This window comes from Triticum aestivum, chromosome 5B (genome assembly GCF_018294505.1).
Source record: "Triticum aestivum cultivar Chinese Spring chromosome 5B, IWGSC CS RefSeq v2.1, whole genome shotgun sequence".
NCBI lineage: Eukaryota > Viridiplantae > Streptophyta > Magnoliopsida > Poales > Poaceae > Triticum > Triticum aestivum.
In genome coordinates this window covers 495,093,795-495,109,651 of record NC_057807.1, presented here as the reverse complement: position 1 = coordinate 495,109,651, position 15,857 = coordinate 495,093,795, and the positions used below count along the sequence as shown (strand labels likewise).

The following is a 15,857-nucleotide window of genomic DNA, read 5'->3' as shown; positions in this document are numbered from 1 at the left end:
CGGCCGTCGCCCCGGGAGCCTCCCCGCCGGCCTTTTGCCGCCTCCCGCGGCCGCGCCCTTCGTCGCCGGTGGCCGCGCACGTCGCCACGGGAACCGCCCCGCCAGCCCTTTGCCGCCTCCCGCAGGCACGCCTGTCGCCCCGGGAGTCGCCCGCCAGGCCCTTCACCGAGGGAGCCGCCCCCGAGCCCGTCCGTCGCGCCCGTGCCGCCGCGGGAGCCGCCGCCGAGCCCGTCCATCGCGCCCGAGCCGCCGCCTGGCGCGGGCCAGGGTGCTCGCGACGCGACGAATCGTCCACGTCGGCCCCTCACCGATCTGTGCCGGATTTTGCATCGCCATGCCGCCGTCTTCATCGACCTCTCACAGTCTCACTGCATATTGTTATGGGCGGCCGGCGAACAAACCCACCTACTGTCATATCCGTCTCAAGATTGAACGCACCTCACCTATCCTTCGTTTCACAGGTCAGCCCCCAATTTGTTGTGCCACCATCCCTGTCACTGGTACAACATATGCATTCTGGTTTTTTTTTCCACATTTGAGAGAAGATGGATAAGTAACACTTTCTGTGTCCAGATTATCTTCAGTTCGTACTATTTATCCATCAGTTTGTCATAATCATGTTTTGACCCCAGAGACCCTTAACCCAATGTGTTTATGTATTTGTGGTTCAAGAGATGAACAAATGCGCTCTTGTCTGATCGATATTTGTGAAAAACATGTTTTTGTTTGGCCATGCAGCCCTTCAGGTTTTATTCATCTCTGTGATGCAAACTTCACCACATTGGAGCTGTGACGATGCGTGTGATGTAGCCTTTGTTCATACTTGAATCGAATGCTCACGAGCTTTGGTGGTTGATATTTTGCTGGATGTTTCAACAGCCCTGCGCGGCTACATTGACGACCGAGCGAGCAAGCAGACGTGTAATGTGAAACATCTGATGTGCAGTTCAGGACCAAATCCACCAGGACCGATTGATGGAGTTCAGAGGTGCATGTACTGACGAAATCTCATGGTGACTCTGTTAATGTTGAATCAATTTTCGAAAAGTGACTTTTCTTTGTTACCACTTAGCTGCAGTCTGCTGTATATCCAGAAAGACCGTTATGCACATTTTTTCACTCGCAGTTCTTTCTCCTGGTTTCCATGCATTTCGTTGTTTTAGAACTGGTTTGTACTGGTCATGCCAAACCAGCAGATTGCAGTTTAATGCATGCCCGCATATAAGTAGCAAAACTAAGCCCTATGTTGTGCTGCTCGTAGCCGTAAACTGACTGCTTGCAAAGTATTTAAAACGTTGAACTGCACATTTGTCCTTACTAAAAAGGAGTCTCGGTGTGTGTTTTGAAACTTACTGTTGTTGTATTGTCTTCAATTGTAGTCCCTGAATCCACCGGTATTGGTCTTTGTTCAAAGCAAAGAGAGGGCAAAAGAGCTCTACAGAGAGCTGGTATATGACGACATTAGAGTTGATGTAATCCATGGAGACCTTACTGAAGAGCAGGTATTACTTTTGCATAATTTATTGATACTTATTTTGATAGCTGTTCCTGTAGTTTTCGTTTTCACTGGTTTAGTACTGTCGACATCAGGCTCACTGACTGAATTCTGTATTTCCTTACTTTAGCGTCAAGATGCTGTTGACAACTTGAGAGCTGGAAAAAGCTGGGTGCTAATAGCAACAGAGGTTCTTGCGCGGGGAATGGATTTCAAAGGTGTCAAGTGTGTAATCAACTATGATTTCCCTGAGTCCGCGTCTGCCTACATTCACAGAATAGGTACGAAAGATATCCGGCTTTCCCCCCTGGACATAGTTGTTGCAATAAGATTCTAATAACTCCATTCCCCTGTTATATGTAGGACAGTCCGGAAGAGCAGGCAGATCGGGGGAGGCGATCACGTTCTTCACGGAGGAGGACAAGCCGTTCCTGTGGACCATCGCCAACATACTGGTATCTTCGGGCTGCGAGGTTCCTTCCTGGATGGTGGCGTTGCCCAAGCTCAAGAGCAGGAAGCACAGGGTGGACAGGTACCGCATCTCCTTTTTAACCGATGAAGATTGAGAGTGATATTGTGTAACCGTAACAATTTTGTAGAGATGACACGTTTGGCCTCACTTTTCCCTGTTTGAATGCCTGGTGCGTGTATCATTCAGCTTTCCTGACTAAAACCTGATATGGGCATATGCATCCGAGCATATCTTTTATGATTTGCTACAGTTTTATGCATTGGCTGTTGGACTGTCGTTTCACTCCTAATCACAACACGTCAGCTGTTTTTTCAACATCAGAGGACAGTATATATTGATACAATAATCCTACATCTATGGACCCCCTCCCTCCCCCTATTTTCATTCCTAGGCCTCCATGTTACCATGTGCACTAAGTCTGTAGATATTTCTTTTTGTAGGTGGGCAGGTGCATTTTTGTAATGATATGCTACCATGCCATTGTACTCCCTCCATTCCTAAATATAAAGCCTTTTCAGATATTTTGATTCAGTACTACTAGCTTAACTTATTAGGAAGTGCTGATCAGAGGTGTGTCGATCTTGATCATCTAATTCATTGCCGTCATATTAGCAAAGTGTTGATCGTCTCATACGCACGAGGCTTTGCAGCTAGATAAAAAAGATCGAAAGCAGACAGACGTATTAGGAAGTGTTGGTACCGTGGAAGACCCAATAAGATTAGTCACCGATCTTATTGAAGCAGAAGACCCAACAGGCAGTTTGGGTCATGACTCACAAGTTCAAGGCGTTTGAGGTATAGATCACAATATCATTTTTTTTCTTTGATAATTTGGTGGTTAGTGGTGTTGCCACACGACCAAGTTCACATATATCCTTTTTCTTTGTTTCAACTATTCTAGATTCTCTTATTTGTTTATTTCTTTTTCCTGTGAAATTCATTCTTTTCGTTTCCTTGTGTGTGCATGGATCTACCAGGAAACAAATGGCGAGTGATCCTCTGTCAACCTCATTCCTCCCTTGTCCCTTGTTCGGTGGATTAGTATTTTTCTGTCAATGTGTTTATGCACTTTCTTTCTTTTAGCTCAAGCATATATGATGAGTCCTTTCATGCACTTTTTTTACAACACTCTAATGTGTCTGACATGATCAGATGATTTTCTGGTTGCAGGGAGAATAGAATACATATCAACCATTGAGGCTAGTTTTTACTGGAATTTTTCTTGCGGCCATCAGGATGTTTGTGTAGGTTTGCTCTGCAACACGGCTGAACATTATGTTGTTTTCGGTTGACAGAAGCATTATCGGTACTCCCTCTGTAAACTAATATAAGAGTGTTTAGATTACTATTTTAGTGATCTAAACGCTCTTATATTAGTTTACAGAGGGAGTACTATGTATGTAAATGTAGCTTGGAAGACAAAGGAAGCACAACAAATGGAGGCGTTCTGTTTAATCCACCCTCCCTTACATAATTGCTCTTGAACCTTTTTTATTAAACTGCTATGTAGCAGTGGGGCCTATCTGCCTCTCAAAAATAAGATGGACATCAAATGATATTATGAAAATAAGTTTTCCAGGAAAAGAGTATCTCAATGAACACCAGTGTGTCTTGCTAATTTTAAGTTTGCTTCAACATCAAACTCAGATTCGCAAAGCTATCAACTATTACATGTCAAAGTTATGACAAGTATGAAGTATGGCAATCATATCGAGAAGGATGTTACTCCCCCAGTCTTCGGTATCTAAACAGCTCCTATGTGCTGGTAGCAAAGGCAACCAATTCAGGTATTAAATTAATATAAAGAACTAAGGAAGAAGTGTCCATTTGAAAAGCTCAAAGTCATTGGTTCGCATTGGTGTGATTATATCAAAGATTCAATGGAAAAGAAGGTTAGCTTGTTGACCATCTTGACTACATTTTCGTTGTTTCTTATTAGTCCTGAGATGTAGATATACTGGTAATCATTCTTCACCCCTTACGACTGTGTGATTATCACATTGTATTGTCTTGTGTTACAAACTGTTTTTGAAACATAATTCCTGCCCATCATTTGTTCAAAATTGGAAGTATATAAGGATGATCAGAAATCATATATATTAAGATGGTAATGAGAAATTTTCTTGCTAAGATTATAACGTGCGTTGCACGTGCAGACTTACTAGTACAAGCAAAAGGCACCCCCTCGCACCCCTCGCGTCGCCTCCCCATGGGCGACGCCAGGGGCCCCAACCCTAGCGCCACCAGCACCTCTCCCTCCACACCTTCCTGCCGCCGCTGCCGGCGGCGTGGGCCGTGGTGGCGGCGGGCCCGGTGCCAAAGTTTCTGGGCGGGGGGAGGCGGCGGATCCCATCTGAGGCGGCGGGGGCGGCCCTTCTCATGCGATCCAACGGCGGCGGCTAGGACGGAGATTTCGGGCTGTGCGAGGGGGGCCCGAGCACCATCGCCGGCAGAGCGGCGACCCTGCATGGACGGCGGCGGTGGCAGCGCCCCATCCGGCGGGGTGGGTTGTCCTGCTCGTGATGGTGACGATGGCTACTGCGGATCCAACGCCCCGTTTGGATCAGTCGCGGGGAGGCCTTTCGCCGACCGGCGGCACGTGGAGGGACCGGTGAGGAGATGCCGGATCTCCGCCGGAGTACCGACGGCAACATACGTCTTCGTGGCGAGGTTCCGCTCGGTTCCAGCCAGCCACGAGGTCGGGAAGACGTGACTTCCGGTGAAAATCGCGCCAGACTGCGGTCTTGGCGGACGATGGCGGCGTCTCAGACGTTGTTTCCTTCTGGAGGCATCGTCGTTGCAGGTCTCATCAACCTGATCGGGAAGTTCCGAGGGAAACCCTAGATCTGGGCCTACTGGATCGAACGATGACGGTGCTATCGGTATCGTTCTCCCTCCTGGGGGCATCGTTTTGGAGCGAGTGCTGGTTGGAGGGGACAAGAGGAGGAGCAGTGTTTCATTTGCTCCATTGATGACGGCGGATCTCGGCGGCGTGGCGCAGTGGAGAATCGGCGCCTGATGAGCGGAGATGGACTCGCGCAGGAGGGTGACCCTGCCTGGCGTCATGGTGGCGTCGGCGGCAGTCGGACCGGCCAAGATTGATGCAGCAGTACAGCTCTGAAGATGGATTCGTGGCAGGTGGCTGCGACGGCCTCATACCCGGCAGGGGTCCTGGTTGAGAAGCACGCCGGACTGGTGGGTGCCCATGCCCGGCAGGCGTTCTGGGTGGGACCTCAAGTCTTTAGATGTTTAGGTTTGGCTGCGTGGTCTGTTTGGTATTAGGCCCAGACTTTCAGCGCCCCTACATCAACTGGATAGGGATAGCGACAATTGTTAGTTTGGTGGTTTTAGACTTATTGTTGTATGACTCTGTACGGTCTTGTGTCAATAATTAATAAAGTGGTCGTATGCATCGTTCAGATGCAGAGGCCAAGGGTCGTCCTCCTTTTTTAAAAAAAATCATACAAGCAAAAGGCCACTTTTTCTTTGACGGAGAACACAGATAGTACACTCACAAATATATAGCAGATCGAAATTATTTATTTGGGCTTGAGGGTGCTAAATTAACATGTACTCCCTCTATTTTTATTAGTATTTTATTAATTTTGTCTTAAGTTAAACTTTGTAAAGTGTGAACAAGTTTATGGAAAACACTTTTACATCTACAATACCTAATCAATACTATTGGCTTCTTTATTGAATGTATTTTTTTACATATTTTTATTATAAATATTTTATTGTTCTCTGTAAAATTGCTCAAATTTCATAAAGTTTAACTTAGGATGAAGCTGACATGCATAGTATACAATTTACTAGATTCTCTGGCCTAATTATTGCTCCCCTCGATCCAAAAGAAGTTTAGTAAATTTGAATTAAAAGCACGACACTTATCTTCGAAGGGAGTGGACAACTAAAACACCAATTGGCAGTTATAATAACAGTTACATGATGTGACTTCTAGAACATTAAATAATGTAATGGACTCTTTGGATTAAAACATACACTGTAATAAGTACTTTCCGTTTCAAAATAGATGACTTAATTTTGTACGAACTCTAATTATAAAGTTGAGGCATTAATTTTGAAACGGGGGGAGTAATTAATACTGAAGGTCAGAACAAGACCGTCATGAACAATCAGGTATCCTAATCGGACATCCACATGAACTTACTTGCCACCATAAGCACCCAATGGCTCTGTCGTCTCGACGTAGGCGAACGTTCGGTAGTGGCGAGCCCCGCCCTTGACCTTGGCGAGCAGCGTCCCCTGATCCTTGTCGCTGACCGTCACGTCGCATGGGGACGACAATAGCCGCGTGCCTTTGCGCCGGTGGCCGCGCAACGATGACCCTTGAAACGTCGTGACGTGCTCGCCGTGCACGAAGTGCGGCCGCGTGGGGTCTTGCGACCAGAGGCCGCACCGGCGAGTCCACGCCCCCTTCTGCTCGCGAACCCACACCCCGGTCGTGCTCCCGAAGGAATCGTGGACGACGACGCCCAGCCGCCCGCGCACCTCCGCCAGGTGGTAATTATCGGGGCCGGCCGAAAGCGCATGCGACGGCAAGGCGAAGCCGGCGACGCGCTCGTCGTCGTCGAGGCTTAAAGACACCACCCTCGCCGCGCCGCCCTTCATGACCCAGTACATCGTGCCGTCGACGCTGACGATGCCGGCTTTGAGGTTGCACCTCGCGCCGCCGGGGGTTGGCACCTCCCGCCACGTCGCCTCTTTTTCGACCGTGAGCACCTGCACGGCGTCGAAATCGTAGGCCCGCTCAAAGGTGCAGGGGACGTGCACCACCTTGTACCGCCCGGACATCGGGTGGTAGGCGAAGCTGTACGTCTTATCCCACCTGCAGGAGCGTCGGTCGCCGAGCTGGTCGCCGCAGGGCAGCGGCGGGAGGGTCAGCGTCTCGCAGGTCACCGGGTTGACCAGGGTGATCTCGCCGCCGGTGCTCTTGCTGTTGTCGCAGACGCAGAGCAGGCCGTTGCACGTGCCGACCAGCTGCAGGTCAGCATCCCATTGGGAATACACTGGGGGGCTACCGCCGCTCCACAACTCCCTCCAGCTCCCCGTGGGCGACGACGTAGGCGACGGCGGTGCGGGTGTTCCAGAGGAGGACCTCGGCGCGGCTCTGCATCTCCGTCGTGCGTTCGTCGACGGTCTCGCGCCAGAGCTTGCAGACGAGGCGGGCACGGCGCCGGGCGCAGGGTGGGAGCCGTTGCAGGACCGCCGCCAACACGTCCGTGGACGTGGAGAAATCCATGGCCGGACGCCTCATGTTTCTGCTAGGTTTCTTTTCGATCTTCCTGTTTGCTTACATACATGCCCACGATGCCTTCCGTTGTTTCCGTTCCTCTTGACAAATAACAAGGGCATATAATCCTACCTGGTTGTCAAGCCTGTTACGATTTAATTTAGCTGTCAAGTTTGGATCCGATTTGAGACCGCATCGAATCCGTGGAAAATTAATCCCAAAATTCCCTCTCCCAACTCGTCTTCGTTTCGGAGCATGAAGCGCAGGAATCTCAAGTTCATGCGTTTCGAAAAAACACTCCGGACAATTACAAAAGGGCGACGCTACGCGTCCGCCGGCCGATTTTCTGATTTTATCCGTCGCCTTCACGGCCGTTGGATGCCCGACCTGATAGCCATCTGATCTACTACCTGTGCCCCCATGTATTAGTTATTTTCCTCAACAACCGCTCTGTTGCAGAAACAATAACGCTCTTGCCCCCGGCCCCCTACAGATCTGCGCCACGCGCGGTTTCTCAACAAGAACAATTCCTGTAACAATGCTCTTGTTGCAAGATCTGGTCTTCTCTTATTTCCTGCAACGAGACCTTTGTTGTGAAACCTCATCTTTTATAATTTTCTGCAACAAGACTCATGTTGCAAAACCTCTTCTTCTTTAGTTTTCTGCAAAAAGACCCTTAGAAAAATTGCAACAACATCTCTCACCGCGTCTAATTTTCTGCAACAAAATTTTTTACGCGTCTAATTTTCTGTAACATCTTCCACGCGTCTAATTTTCTGCAATAAGATCCTTATTGCAAAAATTGCAACAACATCTTTCGTTGCGTCTAATTTCCTGCAACAAGACCCTTGTTGCAAAAATTAAAACAACATCTCCGCCACATCTAATTTTCCGCAACAGGACCCGTATTGCAAAAATTGCAAAAACTACATATTTGTTTCTCTGAAACTACAAACTGGATAACTGCATGAGCTACATAAGCTTTGGAATAAAAAAAAATATCAGAAAACATATCAATCCTGCATCACTAGTTTCCTGCAGCACATCAAATCTGTACCACTAATTCCGTTCAACACATATAAATCCTGCATCACTAACTTCCAGGTGAAAATGCTATAGAAGTTTTGAGCTACAAACATTCAGACAGGCAGCACATCGAGAGGATAGCATGAGCTCCAACAACGCATCTTAAAGTCTAATAAAAAATTATGCAACACTAGATCTGCGACATCCAAATACCTATTGCACATCTACACATCTATACCACCTATAACATCTACTTCATCCGCCTCGGTGGCAACGGCAAGAGCATCTCCCTACGATGGAGCACCGCTACGATGAGCCGCGTAGCCGCCGGGGAGTTGCCGCGGGGATAACCATCATCAGGGCCGGCCAAAAAAAATTGGGGGGGGGGGGGGGGGGGGGGACAGCACGACAACACCTGCTTGTGTCGCCGTCGGCCACAGCTGATCCCAAAGCCGTCGCCGTGGTCGCCCCACACCGTGCACTGCCGCCGCCCCCTGCTCCCTCCCAAATCCCACCGCCGCCGCTCTCCATCCTAGCCACCCACACGAGTCAACTGAGCTGCGGGCGTTACCCAGTTGCACAAATGAGTCCTAAAAGGCTGAAACAACAGGTAAGTTTCATAAAAACGTCCGCGCGTGAGGCCGAAGCGGGGACGATCTCGTCCGTCTGATCGACAGACGATCCAACGGACACGGAGCCGGCGGAGCGCGAGCGTTATCAGTCGGTTCAAGGACAACTTTCCCTCAACTAAATCCAACTAAGATTAGATAAACATGACGTAAATTACACCTGTCATGTAAGCATGAGCTAAAATTCAGAGAAAATTATTGAAACATGACCTACATTCCACAGAAAGTATTGAAAAACAGTAACTAGATTTAAGAGAAAACATATCTGTAGTTTGAGAAGCAAAAACTAAGTTTCATGTGCTATAAGCTAGCAGTACAAGAATTCCTGAAGCATAACCAACACTAATGCATCACTAATTCCTACAAAAACTTCTCTCTGACCATTAAATTGGCTACATGAACTTCTCTCTGAACATCAAAATAATGTATCACTATATTCAAGACAAAAAACTACAGAAAACTTTGAGCTGCAAAAATTCAGAGATTACCTACTAGCCAGCTTGAGCTACAAGAACCTAGAACATCAAAGGACAGGAGAACCTAGAACATTCAGAGTTTACCTACTAGCATAACAAACATATAGCATACACGGAGCACCTACAACCAATTTGAGCTACGAGAAATCCTACATCACATCACTATAACGAGCCAAAAATTTAGCTACAAAGGAATAAGAAGTTTCTGCAATAACAGATCTAAGAAATCCCAATCCCCTGCTACAACTACATATCTACAGTCCAACACCTACATCAGTGGCGCCGACAAAGGGTGTCTCCCTAAAACAGAGCACCACTGCGATGAGGCGCGTAGCCATCGAGGAGGAGCCGCCAAGCAGAGGAGAACCATCTCAGGGCCGACCAGAAATGGGGGAAAGGACCACGCGGCCGTACCTGCTTGTGTCGCCGCTGGCAACCGTGATACGGCCAGGGCTAATGTGAGTGTTTCCAATGTTCTTGATACTTTTTAACAGGTCCATTGTTTAGAGGCCAGAGGTGTGTACGTAGCAAAATACATCAGATTTAAGGAGAACCACGAGCAGGAGGTTGCAACTCTAGCGGAAGATACATGCATGCATGTTGATGCCTTGCATGTCTTAGGTACAAATCAAGCAAAGAAGGATCGGCTGGATGTATGCATGTTGGTTAGCCAGAGAAACAAATCACAAGACTCCCACACGTGCGAATATTATTTTGGACGGTTCAGTTTGCATGATATTGGTGTACGTCAAGTTTCCTATTTTTTAGTAGATGATCAAGAAGTTAAGGGAATGGGTGCATATATACTATTTCTATTCTTGCTGTGCAAAGAGAAATTCAACGAAGGTGCATGCAGAACGTGGGACGCGTGGAGTCTATTTTCTTTGAAGGAAATTGGCTGGGGCCCACCAGCCATGCAGGCAGAAAATATGGTGCACTTAATTCTACAGTCGGTTTGATAGTTATAGATAGAAATAAATAACTTGCCGAGATGTAAAAGGCAAGTACTTTTCAGTTTTAGGAGAGTCCATATTTTATTTGAGTTAGAGATAGAAGGTCGGTTTGCTTTTCAAGACAAGTTAGATGGTCAGCTAGTATATAAAGCCAAGATGCGTTCAATGTAAGGGAGGTGATATTTTGATAAAATAGACACGATGTGTATTCAAGGGTAGACACCCGTATCAAGTTTTAGAGGGATCTTTAGAAAACCTCTGTGTTGCGATTTCTTTGTAGAAATTGTTTTTGCGCGTGAGTATCATTGTCGAGATTGATTTTCTCGTGCTGGGCCGCAAGGTTCAAATCCTCTATTTCGTGCATATCGCGTGCGCGGGCGAGAGGCTACTGCTGCAGAAGGTGAAGTGTCGTGAAAGGTCGGACAACAACAACGGATCGGATCTCGCCGTCGAGGTTCGGTCTACATCAGGTGGTAGCACCACAACATCAATTGATGATGCTACTCAATCTGAGATAGTTAAAGAATTAAGGCATGGAAAAGTTGCAGAAAAATAATGACGTGCATCAGCCATATTTCATCGAGGAAAAGATGATCGTGTGCGTCAGTTGTGTGGATCGAGAATAAATTCTGTAATTAATAGGCCAAAGATCAATTGCGTGGTGCACGCATTACATTCAAGAGATGTGATTGACAAGTTGATGCATGGTTGTATAGTATGAACAGATCTGGACTATAAAATCCCAGGACGCTGGGGAGGATTCAATCAGCAGTTAAAATCATACAAGCTAATAGATCTGCAGCAAAGGAGGAGACCAGAGATAAAAAGAGAGCCTTTACGTGACAAGGTGGAGCCAAAGTTTCGTACGCCACCAGATTGGATACGGGTTGGCTCAATTGATCTTAGTTTGCATGGCAAGGGAATTATGTTGCATGCAAATTAATTAGTTATTTTAGAGTCCAGGTCCAAATAAAAAAAGATATATTTCCTTTTGAGTTGTGCTAGTTTGTCACGTACGTCAGCTTTGATTCTGTTAGAATTTAGTCTCTGGATTTTTCATAGCGTACGGGAGTTCGGCCATATAAAAGGCCAGGCTTTGGCCGATGTAAGATGAGTTTTGGAGTTTTATTTCGAGTATGAGATATACAGAAAACGTCCAAGTTACGGGTGACCATATCTTGTGTATTATCTATGATTTTTTTATCGTGGAAATTTACTAGCCCGGAGGGTTGATCATCACATCGACGCCTACGTGCTGATCCGAGGGGGTCATTATTTTTGTTTGTGTATTTTCGTACACAGGTGAAAATTATCTTGAAGGTTGCAATGAAGAACAAGGGGACGAACTGTTGATTAAGCATCACCGTGAAAGATCGGGCCATCTACACGCGCGAATTAGCATCTCGCTAGTCCGTGCCTCATCAAGTGGTATTCAGAGCTGAGGTTAGTCACGGCAATTTAGTTTGCAATATTGTCTATGGAGGCGAGTATGGATGCGTTGAGCCGGAACGTATTGATGGAGGAGGAAGGCATCGGCGAGGTTGTCCTTTTTCACACACGTTGCGTCGTGAAGGAACGGTGTGTCAATTTGACTATCGATGAAGGTTCTGCGGTCAACATGGTGAGCATCGAAGTGGTGGAAAAATTGGGGCTGAAGATGGCACCTCTTGAAAGACCGCACACGTTGAAGTGGTTCAAAGATGACATAAAAATAACGCATCGGATTTTGCTAATTTTTTATTTGGGAAAATATTGTTGTGCGGAATTTTTCCACGTTTGTCCAGTGCCCATGGTGTCGTGTCATTTGCTACTTGGGAACCCATGGTGCATGCGCGTTGGGGCTGTTCGGAATGTCAAGAAAAATAGTTTCTCTTTTTCATGGAAGGGTCAAAGAATTTGTTTTATTCCTATGCCAGTGGATGTGTTCACAAAGGATTGGAAAAGTCGTTTGCTGAAAAGAAGAGAAGAACAAGAAGAAATCAATGCACCGGTGCAGGGGCTGAATCTTTTGGTGGAGAAGGTGCAAGAGGATGGTGGTGCAAAGGGGCAGCGGTGGAGTGTTTTTAAAACACAGTGTAAGATCAAAAATCATGCTTGCAAGATGATAATTGATGGTGGCAGCTTTACCAACGCCATTAGCAAAGATCTAGTGGAAGCTTTGGGTCTGTCCATGTGGCGGCATCCACGGCCGCACCATGTAGAGTGGTTGTACAATTCTGGTAAATTAAAAATCACACACAAGGTACGTGTAACATTTGCAGTTGGAGATTACATTGACAAGGTGGACTGTGATGTTTTGCTGATGGATGCGTGTCAGTTGTTATTGGGAAGACCGTGGCAGTTTGATCATGATGCGGTGCATGCAGAAAAATCCAACACTTATACATTCATGCATGATGGAAAGAAGCACATGCTAAAACCGATGGTGGACGGTACAATTACTATAGACATGCATGTTCTAGAGAAGAAGGTGGCTCAGAAAGTTAACTCAAAACCGAGGATGGTTTTGTTTCAAGGAAAGGAGGATGATACGAGCACCACAACATCAATTGATGATGCTACTCAATCTGAGATAGTGATGTGTCCACTGATGCATTAGCAAAATTTGATCAAGCCATAGATTCTAATATTTTAATGGTGGGTACAATTGCACTCAAAATACAGTCATCGGAACCTAAGCCGGACGAGGTTAAACCTAATTTTAGGACTCCGCCGCGTCAGGTTATGCTTGGATCATTATCATTCCAAGTCTGATCGGAGTTGAGGCGTCCAGGAGCAACACATCACGTCATGTGCGTTCAAATTCCTGATGTGATATACGTGGAGTTAAATCAAGGCACTAAGGTACAAGACAAATCAACATGGATCAGGAAGCCAGATTATGTGTCGTGTCCTATTATGCAAGTAGTACTAGTTGGTACGTGGGAGTTTTTTTGGTTTTGGTCGTCAGATTTTGTATCGCTCGGGAGTTGAATAAAAAAGTCAGAAAACGTCCTGTGATGTGGGACACCAAATATCGTCTTTGTTGCTGATCCGTGAGGATTTTGTTGCTGCTGTGCGTGGAGTCGATTCAATCTACTTGACGCAAGTTTTCGATCTTACGGTCTTGCATCTTCGCTCGACCGGAATTTCTTGTTGCTGCTAGTATCGTGAAAGATCAGGCCGACGAACGACTCGTCATCTAGTCGAGTCTTTATCAAGTGGTATTCAGAGCTAAGGTTGTTCACGGTATTGTGTTGATCAAGATGTCGACCTCGGTCAACAAGGAAGACGAGGTTGTTGCTAATTCTCAGGAAATTGTACGTCCAGTGTACGCGGATGATATTCCTCAAAATATTCGGGATGGTTTTGACCACACATGCAACTACATCAAGCAATGTCATGATGCGCTCGGCAAAAGGATAGATGTCCTGATCACTCGGTTTGATGGTTTGGCAGACATCATCAATATGCCGGCATCGAATTCTGCACCACCACAGACTGCTCCGGCTGCTCCACTGCATTATGCACCACCAGCTCGCGATGGACATACCGGCGTGCATGATCGCCGTTTGGCGGCACACCCTCATGCTGGAGATGATGGTTTCGATGATGGCATTGACCATGCGGGGTACGCGCCACGACCACGACACTATGAGCCTCGTCCCGAAACATCCGTTCGTGGTGGAGTGCATGACCGAGTTGGTCAAGCTGTGCGTGTGCCTTTGGATGATGGAATTGGGCGCATAAAAATTTCAATCCCTTCGTTCTCCGGCAAGTGCGAACCAGAAGGCTATTTGGAGTGGGAGATGCGTGTTGATCAAATTTTTGATGCCCATCATTATAGCGAGGAGAAGAAAGTTCAACTTGCTGGAATTGAGTTCACCGGATACGCGCTAATTTGGTGGAATCAAATTTGTCGTTCAAGACATCGGCCGACGACTTGGCGAGGTATGAAAGAATTCATGAGGCGACGTTTTGTTCCTGAGCACTATAAAAGAGATATGTACAACAAGTTGCAGCGGCTCTCTCAAGGTAATATGAGTGTTGATGAATATTACAAGGAGATGGAATTGCTTATGATACGTACAGGGACAACGGAGGATCCGGAGGCGACTATGGCTCGTTTCTTTAACGGGCTAAATATCGAGGTGCAGGATCGTGTTGAGATGGTGGTCTACTACAACATACAAGATCTTGTGCACCAAGCTGTGCGTGCGGAACAACAGATTAAGCGACGCCAAGTCAACATTGTTCCCACTACCACTTTGAACACATGGCGACGCTCGCAGTATAAGAGTGAGGATGTCGGTCCTAGCTCCAGGGCGACATCATCAAATCGCTCTCATGGTTCCGTGCAAAAGGATGCTTCAAAATCAGGACTGTCGATGGTTGATTCTAGTGCACAGTCGACCGGACGCACTAGTGACATAGAGTGTTTCAAGTGTGGAGGAAGGGGACATATGAAGCGTGAATGTCCTAATGAGAAAAGAGTGTTGCTCACGAGAGATGGCTATGCATCCGCTAGTGATGAAGAGGCAGTTTCTGACACTTCTGGTGAAAAATCTGAAGATGTTGAAGATGTGGTTGCGAGTTTTGAAGCTGCTGAATCATATCCGTCTTTGATGGTGCAACGGGTGCAAGAAGATCGCATTGAGGATAAGGGGCAGCGATGGAATATTTTTCAAACTCAATGCAAAATCAACAACACTAATTGTAAGTTGATCATAGATGGAGGAAGCTACACCAACGCGGTTAGCAAGGACTTGGTGGATACTTTAGCTTTGCCTACCTGGAAGCACCCACAACTGGTTATATCAGTCGGGGAAACTGAAAGTTACTCACAAGGTGCGTCTCAATTTTTCGGTTGGTAACTATACTGATACAGTGATTTGTGATGTATTGCCGATGGATGCATGTCACTTATTGTTGGGGAGATCATGGCAATATGACCGTCATGCCACACATGAGGAACGGTCCAATACATACTCTTTTTGGAAAGCAGGAAGACGACATGTTCTGCGATCTATGTTTATGACAGAAATCATGGTGGACACAACTGCTTCACTGAAGAAGTCTATGAAATCTACCGCAAAACCGAGGACGGTTTTGTTTCAAGGAGGAGGGGATGATGTGTCCACTGATGCATTAGCAAAATTTGATCAAGCCATAGATTCTAATATTTTAATGGTGGGTACAATTGCACTCAAAATACAGTCATCGGAACCTAAGCTGGACGAGGTTAAACCTAATTTTAGGACTCCGCCGCGTCAGGTTATGCTTGGATCATTATCATTCCAAGTCTGATCGGAGTTGAGGCGTCCAGGAGCAACACATCACGTCATGTGCGTTCAAATTCCTGATGTGATATACGTGGAGTTAAATCAAGGCACTAACGTACAAGACAAATTAACATGGATCAGGAAGCCAGATTATGTGTCGTGTCCTATTATGCAAGCAGTACTAGTTGGTACGTGGGAGTTTTTTTGGTTTTGGTCGTCAGATTTTGTATCGCTCGGGAGTTGAATAAAAAAGTCAGAAAACGTCCTGTGATGTGGGACACCAAATATCGT

The 15,857-nt window shown here is 46.6% G+C and overlaps 1 long non-coding RNA gene across 3 annotated transcripts; it reads left to right on the top strand.

Annotated features, from left to right (window-relative positions):
- Positions 1–909: 909 nt before the first annotated feature.
- LOC123116600 (uncharacterized) lies at positions 910–3,267 on the top strand. 3 transcript variants are annotated; one of them, XR_006457130.1, is made up of 5 exons: positions 910–988; positions 1,380–1,502; positions 1,626–1,776; positions 1,864–2,027; positions 2,618–3,267. It is a non-coding gene; the product is annotated as an uncharacterized lncRNA (long non-coding RNA). The 3 variants fall into 3 exon arrangements; XR_006457131.1 differs by having other exon boundaries at positions 2,538–3,267; XR_006457132.1 differs by lacking the exon at positions 2,618–3,267 and having other exon boundaries at positions 1,859–1,933.
- The last annotated feature ends 12,590 nt before the right edge of the window (positions 3,268–15,857 follow it).